The sequence below is a fragment of the Schistocerca nitens genome, chromosome 7, assembly GCF_023898315.1.
Source record: "Schistocerca nitens isolate TAMUIC-IGC-003100 chromosome 7, iqSchNite1.1, whole genome shotgun sequence".
Classification (NCBI taxonomy): domain Eukaryota; kingdom Metazoa; phylum Arthropoda; class Insecta; order Orthoptera; family Acrididae; genus Schistocerca; species Schistocerca nitens.
In genome coordinates, this window is record NC_064620.1 from 557,852,264 (window position 1) to 557,868,086 (window position 15,823).

Here is a 15,823-nt window from a genome sequence, read left to right on the forward strand (position 1 = left end):
ACACCGTTAGGCCGTCTTCCGCTCACGCCCCAACATCGTGCAGCCCGCCTCCAGTGGTGTCGCGACAGGCGTGAATGGAGGGACGAATGGAGACGTGTCGTCTTCAGCGATGAGAGTCGCTTCTGCCTTGGTGCCAATGATGGTCGTATGCGTGTTTGGCGCCGTGCAGGTGAGCGCCACAATCAGGACTGCATACGACCGAGGCACACAGGGCCAACACCCGGCATCATGGTGTGGGGAGCGATCTCCTACACTGGCCGTACACCACTGGTGATCGTCGAGGGGACACTGAATAGTGCACGGTACATCCAAACCGTCATCGAACCCATCGTTCTACCATTCCTAGGCCGGCAAGGGAACTTGCTGTTCCAACAGGACAATGCACGTCCGCATGTATCCCGTGCCACCCAACGTGCTCTAGAAGGTGTAAGTCAACTACCCTGGCCAGCAAGATCTCCGGATCTGTTCCCCATTGAGCATGTTTGGGACTGGATGAAGCGTCGTCTCACGCGGTCTGCACGTCCAGCACGAACGCTGGTCCAACTGAGGCGCCAGGTGGAAATGGCATGGCAAGCCGTTCCACAGGACTACATCCAGCATCTCTACGATCGTCTCCATGGGAGAATAGCAGCCTGCATTGCTGCGAAAGGTGGATATACACTGTACTAGTGCCGACATTGTGCATGCTCTGTTGCCTGTGTCTATGTGCCTGTGGTTCTGTCAGTGTGATCATGTGATGTATCTGACCCCAGGAATGTGTCAATAAAGTTTCCCCTTCCTGGGACAATGAATTCACGGTGTTCTTATTTCAATGTCCAGGAGTGTACTTAGTATGTGTTGGACAGCCTTCGTGATTGCGTGGAAATTTGAGAAGATTGAATATGGACTTGTGTTTGCACTGGATCATTATTTCCTCCCATATAAATTGTCTGGTTGACTGCTTCTGCCAATTTCGTGCCTTTATTTAGTTGAGGAAGATCGACTGTGGTGTGTGCATCCAGCAGGTGAAAGACGGGTGGAAGACACGTTTGCTGGTTTTCTAGACATGAGAAACACCTTAGTTGACTTTGTAAATTATAAGAATGATTTGGAATCTGTTACATCACCAAAATCGGTATGGAAATACCAGTTTCCTCTATTTTTTTCCAGTTCTCATAAAAGGTATTCACAGATGGCATAAGTTTCTAGTTACTTAGTGGGTTACAGCACGCTACACCTCGCCAAAGTGTCGCGTTTCTAGAGAAATAATTTCTAGTCTATATTTTCGGAATTATACTGTGCAAGTGATACTATTGCTATGCAAGCGATATTGCTGTGTGCATGAATCGAGAAGTAGCGCGTAAATGGTATGATATTCTGGCAAACCATGTGAAATTACATATGTTCTTATAATCCCAGAGTCTGGAGATTAGTGTAGAAAGCAAGCAGGTTGGGGCCAGAAACAGTAACTCCTGCGTGCCGAGGAGAAAATGAGCCCGACTGTGTACATCAGTTCGGAGAGTGACTTCGGTCTATTGAGGACATTCTGGTCACACGTCAAGAGCAGATGACTTGTGACTGTCAGCCATGGTGGATGACTGGCTGACCTTGCGGGAAAATATATAGTGCTGTGAGGAGCATACCTACGGTGCATGTGCTTATGCTCTCTGTGTCCGTGATATATGTACGAGTGTGTGGCGGTCGATAGCTACATGAATGATGCAAAAGGGGCGACTTTGTATGGCTCAGGATACGAATTGTATGTTTACTACATCGACACGGTACACAGTGATATATTGTCGGGTTGGCGATCGGTTTCACTGTCTAATATTTCAGCTTACGTCCTCCAGGGCAGAGTGGTGTAATTCAGTCAGAGTCTTTCTGTATTTGACGATCTGTAGGTCCTCATTGAAGGGTTTAACTGTCAGTGCAATATTGTGATCTGTACAAAATACTTTTGCCGCTGAAAGTCACATCTGCAGAAAGAAAAAAAAAAGGCCAACAGTGCTTCCACACTGGCGGCATCAGTAATTTGGCGGGTAAATTCAGTAAGAGCCGATCATAATTCGCCATTCATTCACAAGACATCCACTGTACCAGGACCCTGGAGCCCCTATATAGCTGTGAAAACGTTTGCGTTTTTGAGATGTTTTTTTAAAGCAGGACTTAACGGTTTCCAGGAAGGGTAACACGTGATGGACGGGGTGTCATGTTAGGAGCATCAGGAGGATTGCATTCGGCGTTACTCTGGGCTATTTTGGTAAACAGGTTCTGTTAGGACAAGAATGTCCATACGGCCAAGCTGAGACATTACGAAAGCTCCTACAGCAGAGACCGTTACCTATTTCTGCGACACTTTACAATTTCGGAGAGGTCAACTTGGCTCTTATTTACATAGCCATGTGACGTCAGTATAACGGTGAGAACCATTTAACTGCACCTGCGATGGTGAGTCACTACACGAACATTTTGCGGAGATGTGTGAGGTACACTTGGGAGGTAAACGTGTCCACAGCTAGACACAGCTCACATGTCCCATTAGGATTGCTAGGAACAATGCAGCCTCAGCTATTCTGGGAAGCACTGGAACAGATTTCTATAGCGCGACCTGTGACATCAGTACAACACTGAGAAACTTTGAGCTGAGTCTGCAAGTGTGAGACATTATCCAAACGTCTCTCTCGGCACTGGACTCGTAGCTATACATCATCGCGCCAGCAACGGTAAACACGTGTGCTTCCAGAGGTTGACTTGGGTCTTATTTGCATAGACATGTGACGTCAATAAAACACTCGAAGAATTCTAACTGTATACCCAAAAGAAGGTGCGACTTTCACCTGTTGGCTGTATCAGTGTAATGAATAAACTTTGTGAAATCCGTCCTAAATAAATTCTTCCAAAATAAAGTACTCTTCTTCCTCTTCCTAACAGTCCAGAACAGGCTGAGTCCTTTCCTGCCATTTTTCCTCCAGATTTCCATGGGATGAAAGCACCCTCTGGTGGCAGTTGGACTCCAGATCTCTTGGTGGACACACTGGGTGGAGCTACTGCCTCAAATTGTTTAAATAAAGACTACCTGCAAAATAAAGACTCACGTCCATCCTATCCAGCAGCCCAGCACAGTCTGAGTAGTTTTTCCACTAGCTCGTAGGAAGAGGTGGCGATAGGATGACTTAGGTAGAGGAGGTGGCCCAAGTGACCAATTTTCCCGCCATTTTCTTAGGTTAGTGGAGGTAGCCCAAGTGAGTTTTTTCCACCAAAATTTGAACTTCCCGCCATTATCTTGGGGGAGGGGAGGGGGGAGTGGAGGGGATAGGTTAGTGGAGGTAGCCCAGCTGACCTATTTTCCCGCCAAAATTTGAACTTCCCACCATGGCGTCATTGCGACATTGCCATATCTATCGCCGACATCTTGGATCCGGCATCTTGAATACAACATGGTTCAAATGGCTCTGAGCGCTATGGGACCTAACATCTGTGGTCATCAGTCCCCTAGAACTTAGAACTACTTAAACCTTGAAACGTGTATGTACTCGGTAGCAGCGATGGTGAGGCATGATAAAATCTTTGACCAGAGTTCCTAGTCTGCGCTTGACCGCGCGAGAGGGCAGTTCTGTTGCAGTCGAGTTGCGAGCTAGCGGTTCGAGAGTAGTAGCACATGCGAGATGACGTAGTCTGTGGTAGTAGCGCGCGAGAGATAGTTCAGTTGTGTGTGAGGAGTCGGCGGGCGTCGACATCGCACTCTGGTCATGATTCACGACGAGGTATATTATTTTTAAATAAGGTAATGAAGCAGCATTGCGCTCAGCTAATAATGTAAATTAACTGTAACTAATTTGTGCAAGAATCGCCCCAATAATAATTTTGTTTTCAAAGCAAATTTTCAACAAAGAATCCTTTAATGAAAGAAATATTTCCTTTGCTATTCCTTAAAGAAAAGTTTCCCTTAAATTCAAAATTTTTGCAATGAATTTCCTCCAAGCCATGGTGAAAAATAAGAGCAGATGCAGTTTTACTAAGGTAAGAATTACAGTTTAATTAATGAACAGGGCCTAAAGATCGACATTTCGGTCTATTTGCATTTTCATTGTCACTGAGATTTTATTATCACTGAATTGACTTTCTTTTTTTTGTGAGGAACCTATACTTGGGTCAGATTGCTAATTTTTATTTAATTGTTATTGTCATTAAATTTCTCTGGGGAAGTCACACTTAGCTCTAGGTCCATTTCTATTAAATATTGTCTTTCAAATTTTTGTGGGGAGGTTACAACCTAACTAACCTAAGGACATCACACACATCCACACCCGAGACAGGATTCGAACCTGCGACCGTAGCGGTCGCGTCGTTCCAGACTGAAGCTCCTAGAGCCGCTCGGCCACACCGGCTCTTGAGTACATTTGGCAACAATGCAACGTGGGGTGGTATGAAGGTTGTCCCACTAGTTGTGGGTATTGTTAGGCATGTACCAAGTTCTCTCTAGAATGAATTTTAACAGTCCAGCAGAATGCGCGATGATCTGTAACCTCCTCGCAGAGTAAAATTATATTATGGACCCTATCTCGTACACTCTACCTCAGCTACAGAGTGAAAATTCATTATATAAACGATGCGCAACTATATGGATAAGTCATTTCTCCACAATATCCTTTCCTCCATGAGTGCTTGCCGCATAAAAAAATGTTGTGAGGGCAGGTCGTAGTTTGTGGCTAGATAGCTCATTCGGTAGAGCAAAGGTCCCAGATTCGAGACTCTGTCCGGTACAGTATTAATCTGACAGGAACTTTTAGCTTCATCTCAGTTGTAAGACTGACGAAGGCATTCCTCTTGCAACAAACAGAACCATTTCAACAACCCGCTTTTGTTATCGTGGTCTCTCGTAAATACTAATAGAAAATTATGTAAAACATCCAAGATAATAATATAAAATTTTGTATATATAGATTGAAGCGGCGAGTGAAAACTTGTTCCAGGGACGGGAATCTAACTCGGGTCTCCGGCTTATTAGGCAGTTGCGCTAGTCACTAAACCACCTTGCCACAGCAATTCACGCAGCTGCACGAATTACCCTGGCACGCCGGCCTACTCAATCTAAATTCTCACTGCTGCCCTGTCTACTGTAAATTCCCCCTTACTCACAAAAAGAATTGTCGAGGCTCTCCACGTTCTACTTGTATAAAAGCATGTCAGTATCGAACGTAAATAGAGAATGCAGCCTGAAACCAGATGCCGGTATTTGTACTTATACACTCCTGGAAATTGAAATAAGAACACCGTGAATTCATTGTCCCAGGAAGGGGAAACTTTATTGACACATTCCTGGGGTCAGATACATCACATGATCACACTGACAGAACCACAGGCACATAGACACAGGCAACAGAGCATGCACAATGTCGGCACTAGTACAGTGTATATCCACCTTTCGCAGCAATGCAGGCTGCTATTCTCCCATGGAGACGATCGTAGAGATGCTGGATGTAGTCCTGTGGAACGGCTTGCCATGCAATTTCCACCTGGCGCCTCAGTTGGACCAGCGTTCGTGCTGGACGTGCAGACCGCGTGAGACGACGCTTCATCCAGTCCCAAACATGCTCAATGGGGGACAGATCCGGAGATCTTGCTGGCCAGGGTAGTTGACTTACACCTTCTAGAGCACGTTGGGTGGCACGGGATACATGCGGACGTGCATTGTCCTGTTGGAACAGCAAGTTCCCTTGCCGGTCTAGGAATGGTAGAACGATGGGTTCGATGACGGTTTGAATGTACCGTGCACTATTCAGTGTCCCCTCGACGATCACCAGTGGTGTACGGCCAGTGTAGGAGATCGCTCCTCACACCATGATGCCGGGTGTTGGCCCTGTGTGCCTCGGTCATATGCAGTCCTGATTGTGGCGCTCACCTGCACGGCGCCAAACACGCATACGACCATCATTGGCACCAAGGCAGAAGCGACTCTCATCGCTGAAGACGACACGTCTCCATTCGTCCCTCCATTCACGCCTGTCGCGACACCACTGGAGGCGGGCTGCACGATGTTGGGGCGTGAGCGGAAGACGGCCTAACGGTGTGCGGGACCGTAGCCCAGCTTCATGGAGACGGTTGCGAATGGTCCTCGCCGATACCCCAGGAGCAACAGTGTCCCTAATTTGCTGGGAAGTGGCGGTGCGGTCCCCTACGGCACTGCGTTGGATCCTACGGTCTTGGCGTGCATCCGTGCGTCGCTGCGGTCCGGTCCCAGGTCGACGGGCACGTGCACCTTCCGCCGACCACTGGCGACAACATCGATGTACTGTGGAGACCTCACGCCCCACGTGTTGAGCAATTCGGCGGTACGTCCACCCGGCCTCCCGCATGCCCACTATACGCCCTCGCTCAAAGTCCGTCAACTGCACATACGGTTCACGTCCACGCTGTCGCGGCATGCTACCAGTGTTAAAGACTGCGATGGAGCTCCGTATGCCACGGCAAACTGGCTGACACTGACGGCGGCGGTGCACAAATGCTGCGCAGCTAGCGCCATTCGACGGCCAACACCGCGGTTCCTGGTGTGTCCGCTGTGCCGTGCGTGTGATCATTGCTTGTACAGCCCTCTCTCAGTGTCCGGAGCAAGTATGGTGGGTCTGACACACCGGTGTCAATGTGTTGTTTTTTCCATTTCCAGGAGTGTAAAATTGAAATGACACAACTTCAGAGCCTGGTCTCATATCTCATGATGATTATGATGAAGTCCCATACTCCTTGACAGAAAGCAGGGGAACGATGTGGGAGACCCGCACCGTCGTACAACAACACCCTGTCATCTCGAGCCAGGTGAAAATCCCTGACCCCGCCGGGAATCGAACCCTGGACCCCGTGCTCGGGAAGCGAGACCACGAGCTGCAGAGCCATATCTCATGCTGGTCTCATAATAGAAGACCTTTCCTTTGCAGATTTTGAGAGTCACGAATTTCTTTTGTTTTATTTTTCACCTATATTCTATGACAGTGCATTCCCATTTTTTAATGTTTTTTCGTTCATACGTATCTTAAGTTGGAAACTGAGATAGGGTAACTGTAAAGTCCAGGAAACATCTGAAAGTGTAGGTAAGAAAAATGATCTAAACAGGGTGACGAATGGCAGCATGTGGAAGATAACCTTTCTAAGATTTTTACACGTTTATAATTGGTCGGTATGTCCTCCCTTCGTCAAAAGGCATACATCTAAGTTGCAGTCCAGATCAGTCCACAACCGGCCCACCAAAACAGCAGTTAGAGTGTCACATGTCTTTGAGGTTCTGTGGCAGAGGTGGAACATGAACTGTGTAACCTACAAGAGATAATCACAAGGTGTTTAGTTCGGCGATTGTGATCGCTACTCGATTAGTATCATATCAGCGGCCGAAACACAGCTTATCCAGAGGCATGGCAACGTCTCAATCAGGCATGTGGTACACAGCTGTGGAAAGGTGAACGGGTACCATTTTATTGATAGGCGGTATGCCTGGTATAAGTTTCAAGTTGTGGTATGAGCTAAAATTTCAGCAAGTCAAGACAGATGATACCACTGGCCTCCCAGCGAAGAAGAAGAAAATTTTGGAAATTTGTGGTAAGTTCCTACGGGACCAAACTGCTGAGGTCATCGATCCCTAGGCTTACACACTACTTAATATAAATTAAACTAACTTACGCTAAGGACAACACACATACCCATGCCCATGCCCGTGGGAGGACTCGAACCTCCAACAGGGGGCAGCTGCGAGAACCATGGCAAGGCGCCTAAGACTACGCGGCAACCCTGCGTGGCCCACAGACTGGCCGGCACACCGGACCTCGACACTAATCCGCCGGGCGGATTCGTGCCGGGGACCGCCACGCCTTCCCGCCCTTAAAAACGGTGAAGAAGAAGACTGTCTTTTTGGACACGGTGCGGAGCATGTTAACTTTGATGGAATCTCGGACGTGTTCGACAGTTGAATGTGTATTTTTTGTCACCCATATGCTTGTATTGTGTCAACCTGAACTTAAAGTTATTCGCACACTCACTACAGATTGTCAGCGGCCAAAGTCTAGCACAAAAAATGCTCCCTGGCTCGTTCGCCTCTATTTGTAACAACTACGGTCGGTGGTGCCTCCTGTTGTTACCATATTAAAAAAGCTGAGAGTTTATATTTAGCCATTTACCTGTACCGAACTTTTAAAAACTGTTACCTGCACTTTATTATTACACTGTTTTATATGAGTGTGCTGTCTGAAATTTCTGTTTCACATCGTCTGTATTGTAATGTCAAACAGAAAAGGCCACAGCTTCCAGTTTCTTCGGTTTCTCCTGAGAGCTATTACTTGTTCTAAACAAGCCACTGTAGGTTAGAGAATGTAGGCAAGAGAATTCGCAGCAATCGTTAGCTCAGCGGAGCTTCGAGTGCCTTCATTCAGTAGTTAGCGCTTTTATTTTCTGTATTTTCATCTTAAAAACGCTCTGAAAGCCGGGTTAGTTCCACTGGAAAGAAAGCTGTGAAAATCATAGTACGAGGGCAGTTCAATAAGTAATGCAACACATTTTTTTTCTGAAACAGGGGTTGTTTTATTCAGCATTGAAATACACCAGGTTATTCCCCAATCTTTTAGCTACACAACACTATTTTTCAACGTAATCTCCATTCAGTGCTACGGCCTTACGCCACCTTGAAATGGGGGCCTGTATGCCTGCACGGTACCATTCCACTGGTCGATGTCGGAGCCAACGTCGTACTGCATCAATAACTTCTTCATCATCCGCGTAGTGCCTCCCACGGATTGCGTCCTTCATTGGGCCAAACATATGGAAATCCGACGGTGCGAGATCGGGGCTGTTGGGTGCATGAGGAAGAACAGTTCACTGAAGTTTTGTGAGCTCCTCTCGGGTGCGAAGACTTGTGTGAGTTCTTGCGTTGTCATGAAGAAGGAGAAGTTCGTTCAGATTTTTGTGCCTACGAACACGCTGAAGTCGTTTCTTCAATTTCTGAAGAGTAGCACAATACACTTCAGAGTTGATCGTTTGACCATGGGGAAGGACATCGAACAGAATAACCCCTTCAGCGCCCCAGAAGACTGTAACCATGACTTTACCGGCTGAGGGTATGGCTTTAAACTTTTTCTTGGTAGGGGAGTGGGTGTGGCGCCGCTCCATTGATTGCCCTTTTGTTTCAGGTTCGAAGTGATGAACCCATGTTTCATCGCCTGTAACAATCTTTGACAAGAAATTGTCACCCTCAGCCACATGACGAGCAAGCAATTCCGCACAGATGGTTCTCCTTTGCTCTTTATGGTGTTCAGTTAGACAACGAGGGACCCAGCGGGAACAAACCTTTGAATATCCCAACTGGTGAACAATTGTGACAGCACTACCAACGGAGATGTCGAGCACTGAGTTGTTTGATGGTGATCCGTCGATCATCTCGAATGAGTGTGTTCGCACGCTCCGCCATTGCAGGAGTCACAGCTGTGCACGGCCGGACCGCACGCGGGAGATCAGACAGTCTTGCTTGACCTTGCGTCGATGATGACACACGCTTTGCCCAACGACTCACCGTGCTTTTGTCCACTGCCAGATCACCGTAGACATTCTGCAAGCGCCTATGAATATCTGAGATGCCCTGGTTTTCCGCCAAAAGAAACTCGATCACTGCCCGTTGTTTGCAACGCACATCCATTACAGACGCCATTTTAACAGCTCCGTACAGCGCTGCCACCTGTCGGAAGTCAATGAAACTATACGAGACGAAGCGGGAATGTTTGAAAATATTCCACAAGAAATTTCCGGTTTTTTCAACCAAAATTGGCCGAGAAAAAAAATGTGTTGCATTACTTATTGAACTGCCCTCGTAGTTAGCGCGTTTATTTTCCATATTTTCATCTTAAAACCGCCCTGAAAGCCGGGGTTAGTTCCATCGGAAAGACAGCTGTAAAAATCAAAGCTTACAAAATTGGTTGTAGGGAATCTAAGCGTCTCCGTGCAATTAATATTATTGTTTTGAAACTTTCTGGGCGATGGTGTATCGGATCGAACGCTAACCCTGTATATTTCAGTTCCCGATGTAACCACCAAACGACTCACAGATTCTGTATTGCCCGATCCTATCTCTCACTTTTCAGTCTTCACAGAAACTGCTATTATTGTTATCAGCAGATACGTTCTCGGGTGTCCAAATAATTTGGCGATTACACATTGCGAGCAATATTCCGATATCTGTACTACTTCGTCATGTGTAGTCAGTAGTCCCCCTAGCTACGTGTTGTCGATGTCTGGTCTTTGTAAGTGTTGATTAAATTTAATTATTGTTATATTAAGTGTAAAATGCTGATCTAATAGCGCTGCCCATTTACTTTATACTGATATGGGAAGCAACACGTTTAGGAATGTTTTTGATACTTTTTTTTAAGCAACTGTCTTCTGATTGGTATGAAGCGGCCCGTTGTGAATTCCCCTCCTGTGCCAACCTCTTCATCTCAGAGACGCACTGGCAATCTATGTCCTCACTTACGTGCTGGATGTATTCCAAAGTCTGTCTTCCTCTACAGTTTTTTATCCTCTGCGGCTCCCTCTAGTGCCATGGAGCTTGTTCCGTGACGTCTTAACAGATGCCCTATGATCCTATCAGTGTATTTCATATATGCCTTTCTCTCGCCAACTCTGCGGAGAATCTCCTCTCTGCATACCTTAACAGTCTACTCAGTTTTCAATATTCTTCTGTAGCACCACGTCTCAAATTGTTAGATTTTCTTCTTTTCCGGTTTTCCCACAGCCCATGTTTCATTATCATACAGTGATGTGCTTGGTACTCAAATTCTCTTATTTAATTTATGAACTCTCTGACTTATAGCGTTACAGCATGCATGCCCCTATAAATGAAAATACTTAACGAACCGCAAGTGAAACCTAGTGGAGTATTAATTTATTTGTCGTAGAATAAACTATCAACTAATGCCCACAGAAAAAAAATTCTAAGGAAAAGCAGTTCATAAAAGAATGTAACGTACTGCATGTAAACATGAGAAGAAATCCACGATCTTCCGTAAAACATTTAGGATTAAGCACGCTGAGCGTCCTAAACCAGTTGTTGAGTAATGTTGGTCAGTACTGGACGGTTACCTGGTAGCATTAACATAAGAGACAGCCAAAATCCACTGGCGAGCATCCTTTTTTCGTTGAGAGGGTGTTACAAAAATGCTGAACCAACTGCAATGGCACATCGTGTACGTGAGATGTTGTACGTAAAGGCGACGTTCACTACTGAATTTCCGAGAGAGTACGTTCCGGGAAAAATCCGGAAACATTTTACTTCGTCCACACACGTTTCCGGGAAAGTTTCACAACGAGAAAATCAAAGAATTTAGAGCTCATACATAGATTTAATACCAATTATTCTTCCCATGCGCCATTTACAAACACAGAAGGGGCAAAGATATTGGTAGAGGAGGTATACCTCCACCAAACAGGTCTGGCTTGCGGCGTTTCGAGTTGCAGAAGTACACTATTGGCCATTGAAATTGCTGCCCCAAAAAGAAATGCAGATGATAAATGGGTATTCATTGGACACATATGTTATACTAGAACTGACATGTGATTACATTTTCACGCAATTTGGGTGCACAGATCCTGAGAAATAAGTATGCAGAACAACCACATCTGGCCGTAATAACGGCCGTGATACGCCTGGGCATTGCGTCAAGCAGAGCTTGGATGGCGTGTACAGGTACAGCTGTCCACGCAGCTTCAACACGATACCACAGTTCATCAAGAGTAGTGACTGGCGTATTGTGACGAGGCAGTTGCTCGGCCACCGTTGACCAGACTTTTCAGTTGGTGAGAGATCTGGAGAAAATGCCGGCCAGGGCAGCAGTCGAACATTTTCTGTATCCAGAAAGACCCGTACAGGACCTGGAACATGCGGTCGTGCATTATCCTGCTGAAATGTAAGGTTTCGCTGGGATCGAATGAAGGATAGAAGCACGGGTCGTAACACGTCTGATTTGTAACGTCCACTGTTCAAAGTGCCGTCAGTGCGAACAAGAGGTGACCGAGACGTGTAACCAATGGCACCGGATGATGCGCCACTATGGCGAAGACGAATACACTCATCCAATGTGCGTTGACCGCTATGTCGCCAAAGACGGATGTGACCATCATGATGCTGTAAACAGATACTGGATTCATCCCAAAAAATTACGTTTCGCCATTCGTGCGGCCAGGCTCATCGTTGAGTACACCATCGCAGGCGCTCCTGTCTGTGATGCAGCTTCAAGGGTAACCGCAGCCATGGTCTCCGAGTTGATAGTCCATGGTGCTGCAAACGTCGTCGAACTGTTCATGCAGATGGTTGTTGTCTTCCAAATGTCGCCATCTGTTGACTCAGGGATCGAGACGTGGCTGCACGATCCGTTACAGCCATACGGATAAGATGTCTGTCATCTCGACTGCTAGTGATACGAGGCCGTTGGGATCCAGCACGGGGTTCCGTGTTACCCTCCTGAACCCACCAATTCCATATTCTGCTAACAGTCATTGGATCTCGACCAATGCGAGCAGCAATGTCGCGATACGATGAACCGCAATCGCGATAACTACAATCCGAATTTTATCAAAGTGGGAAACGTGATGGTACGCATTCCCCTTCCTTACACGAGGCATCACAACAACGTTTCACCAGGCAACGCCGATCAACTACCGTTTTTTGTATGAGAAAACGGTTGGAAACTTTCCTCATGTCAGCACATTGTAGGTGTCGCCACCTGCGGCAACCTTGTGTGAATTCTCTGAAAAGCTAATCATTTGCATATCACAGCATCTTCTTCCTGTCGGTTAAATTTCGCGTCTGTAGCACGTCATCGTCGTTGTGTATCAATTGTAATGGCCAGTAGTGTAAAAAAATTACTGTAAATCTGATACTGTTATTGTGAGAAGTTACGAATTGCAGGTTTCGGATGGTCATGAGGAAAAGCAAGACTGAATAATGTGTATCGGATACCATGTAGATGGGACAGTTAATCATCGATAATGTTTTCTTAAGTGAATGAATGAGCCTAACTGTGTTACTACTGGACAAGTCTGCGCAGCCTGTGAAGAGGGCGCTTTCTGCGCAGAGATGCGTCTCTGTTTGAGGGCTGACATCTCGCGAGACGGTGCGACGTTTCAGAGACAAAGAGAAGCTCTCGCAGACAGACATCCGAGGACCGCTTGCGACTCTTGCCGGGGCGCCCTCGCAGCTACCAGGAGCCGGGAGCGGGCAGCCAGCAGGCAGCAGCCAGGGACGGGCGGCCATGAAGGCGGTAACGACCCGAGCAGGGTCGCCGCTACAGCCGTGTCGGGGGAAGGAGCACATTGTTCGGCGCCTGCCGTACCGCTCCGTTATAGGGTCGGCTACAGGCCGTTTAATTACAATGGCGCCGCAGTACCGGGCCTCGCCGCTCACGCCATTACGCTGATGCCGTGCTGTGTGCTGTCGCTACCGATAACCTTGCAATGGCGTATGCCGAGATAAGAAAGCTTAATACTAGCTTTACGTGTCCGCTTATGCTAAATTTTGTTCAAACTCAAACATTAAAATTTATCATGCAATGAGGGATTACCCCGTCATGTAATGATATACTGACTTGTACGTTTTCAGTCTTCAGGCTGCTGGAAGCCAGTGAGGCTTTTCCAACGTAGAAATCAGAGATACAGTGCAGAGGAGCAGGCAAAGTTTAGATTACCGAACGTAAACAGTAACGCTAAAGACCTGCGGATTGTGGACACTTTGCGCAGCTGTCCCTCGGGAGACTTTTCACTTCAGAGAACTAGATGATACCTCCATCCACCACCCAGAGGCTTTTGTAAGGTGTCACAACAAAGACGGTCGCAAACCACCACGTCTTGGCATAGGTAGCAAGCTTGGTATTTGCCCCTGAGAACCACAACGTCAGTGGGTTTGCAGAAGCTAGACTGAGACGGGAAATGGGTAAAATTGCTGCAACAGCGGCTCCCCACTCAGGCCAAGGACAAGTGAGTGCTGTTGTTGCTAGCCATAATAAGGCAGAACGTTTAGTTTTCAGCTGAAAGCTATTGCTAAAAAAACTTTGTTGATGTACGAGGTGTGACAATAAGGTAATGTGACTAATTTTCTTTGCGAGATGTGGCAGCCTTGCAGGCTTGCATAGGCACAATATCTTTGACCTTCGTCTATAAGCTGCTTCTAGTCCAAGCGGCACATCGATGCAACTGCTCCGTCATGAGTTGTGTTGTAATAAGCTAAAACGTGTTTGTGTCTCTCGTCACGGAAATGGAACCGCATAATATTGCGCAACGGTATGTCATTTCTTTTTGCGTGAAATTGGGGGAAAACGTGACGACAACTTACGGTAAGTTTCAGAAGGCTTTTGGGGAAGACGTTATGTCGAGAGCTCAAGTTTTTCGTTGGCATAAAATGTTTAGTGAAGGTAGAACGAATGTTGAAGGTGAAGTCCGCAGTGGACGACCATCAACCTCACGGATGGATGTCAACTTGGCCAGGGTGTGCGAACTCGTACGATCTGGTCGAAGACTATCCATGAAAATGATTGCAGAAGAACAGAACATCAATCGATAAACGGTTCGTCTTATAATAACTGAAGATCTTGGTATGAGAAAGATTTGTGCAAAAACGGCCATCCCATACTGCTCTGTCAGTACAGTAATTTTTATCCTCAAAACAAATTTCAGTACTACCACAGCCACCTTATTTACCAGATATCGTTTTCTATTTCCAAGAGTCAAAACGGTGATGTTATCAAACAAAACAAGATGTCCAAAAAGCTGTGACGAGGGTCTTGGAGGATATTACAGAAGATGAATTCCAGAAATGTTACCATCAATGGCAGAAGCGCTGGAAAACGTGTGTGCAATCAGAAGGGAGCTACTTTGAAGGAGACAACACTAAACATTGCTAAAACGGTAAGCAACATTTTTTTTCACATCAGTCTCATTACTTTATTGTCGCACCTCGTAAAGGCAAGAGCAGAAGTAGGGGAAGGACCTAAACGTGGCTGGCCACAGACACCAGGGTGATGCAGAGTCTCAAGTCATATTTGGCCGATACCCATAAAGAGGCGAGGAATTGGCGGACTCACTACAGATAGAGAGCCGTCACAGTCCTTCAAAAATTGATGTTTCTTGGTGTTCAGAACAGTTCACTATCTGATCGTTGGGACGTCAACTGCGTGACGCTCGTCGCTAACCTCTGGTAAGCTCCGACAAGTCTTTCTTTCTCACCAGGAACGCTGCTCTCACAGTTTGTACTTGCAATACTGCTAGCGACTGCTGTTTCTGTTAGTTGTCACGCTATGCACTCAGACACCGACTTCTGCTGTGCAACCAGCTGCATACTTTCCTTTTTCTGACGTTTGGAATCAGCCTTCAGTACAATAGTCTGAATGCAAATGAATAGTGTTATTCAGACCCCTGAGTTCGTTGAGTCGCGTGCTGCGAGCATCCTTATCGAGTCTCGTAGGTGACATGTGACAGCATTAAGCAATCAACCTGCCATCAGTGGAAGTTAGTCTTTCTGCATTTTCTCCTAAATGCTCTGAAACTGCAGACTGATCTGTAAACCGCTCCCTTCCGCCTATCTTTCGTTACGCACGACAACACGACCTGATGTATTAGCTGTTGGTGAATTTTCCGGGTACTATAGTCTTGGTCCACGAAAATTTTACTTTCGTAACAAATCTTCAGACGTTCTAATAGTTTCGATGAGTTTTGCCAACTAATCGGTCGGACGTCACAGGGGGGTATAAATTCTGTGCAAAGGGAGCGTGACAGAAGTTTATACGCGATCGGCAGTGCTAATGCTCGTCAGAGATGAACACTGTCA

At 46.6% G+C, this 15,823-nt stretch overlaps 1 long non-coding RNA gene across 1 annotated transcript in view; it reads right to left on the bottom strand.

Annotated features, from left to right (window-relative positions):
• Nucleotides 1-15,823, bottom strand: part of LOC126195376 (uncharacterized) — a 2,074,073-nt gene that overhangs the window by 826,961 nt on the left and 1,231,289 nt on the right. The gene's annotated exons all lie outside the window — the stretch shown is intronic.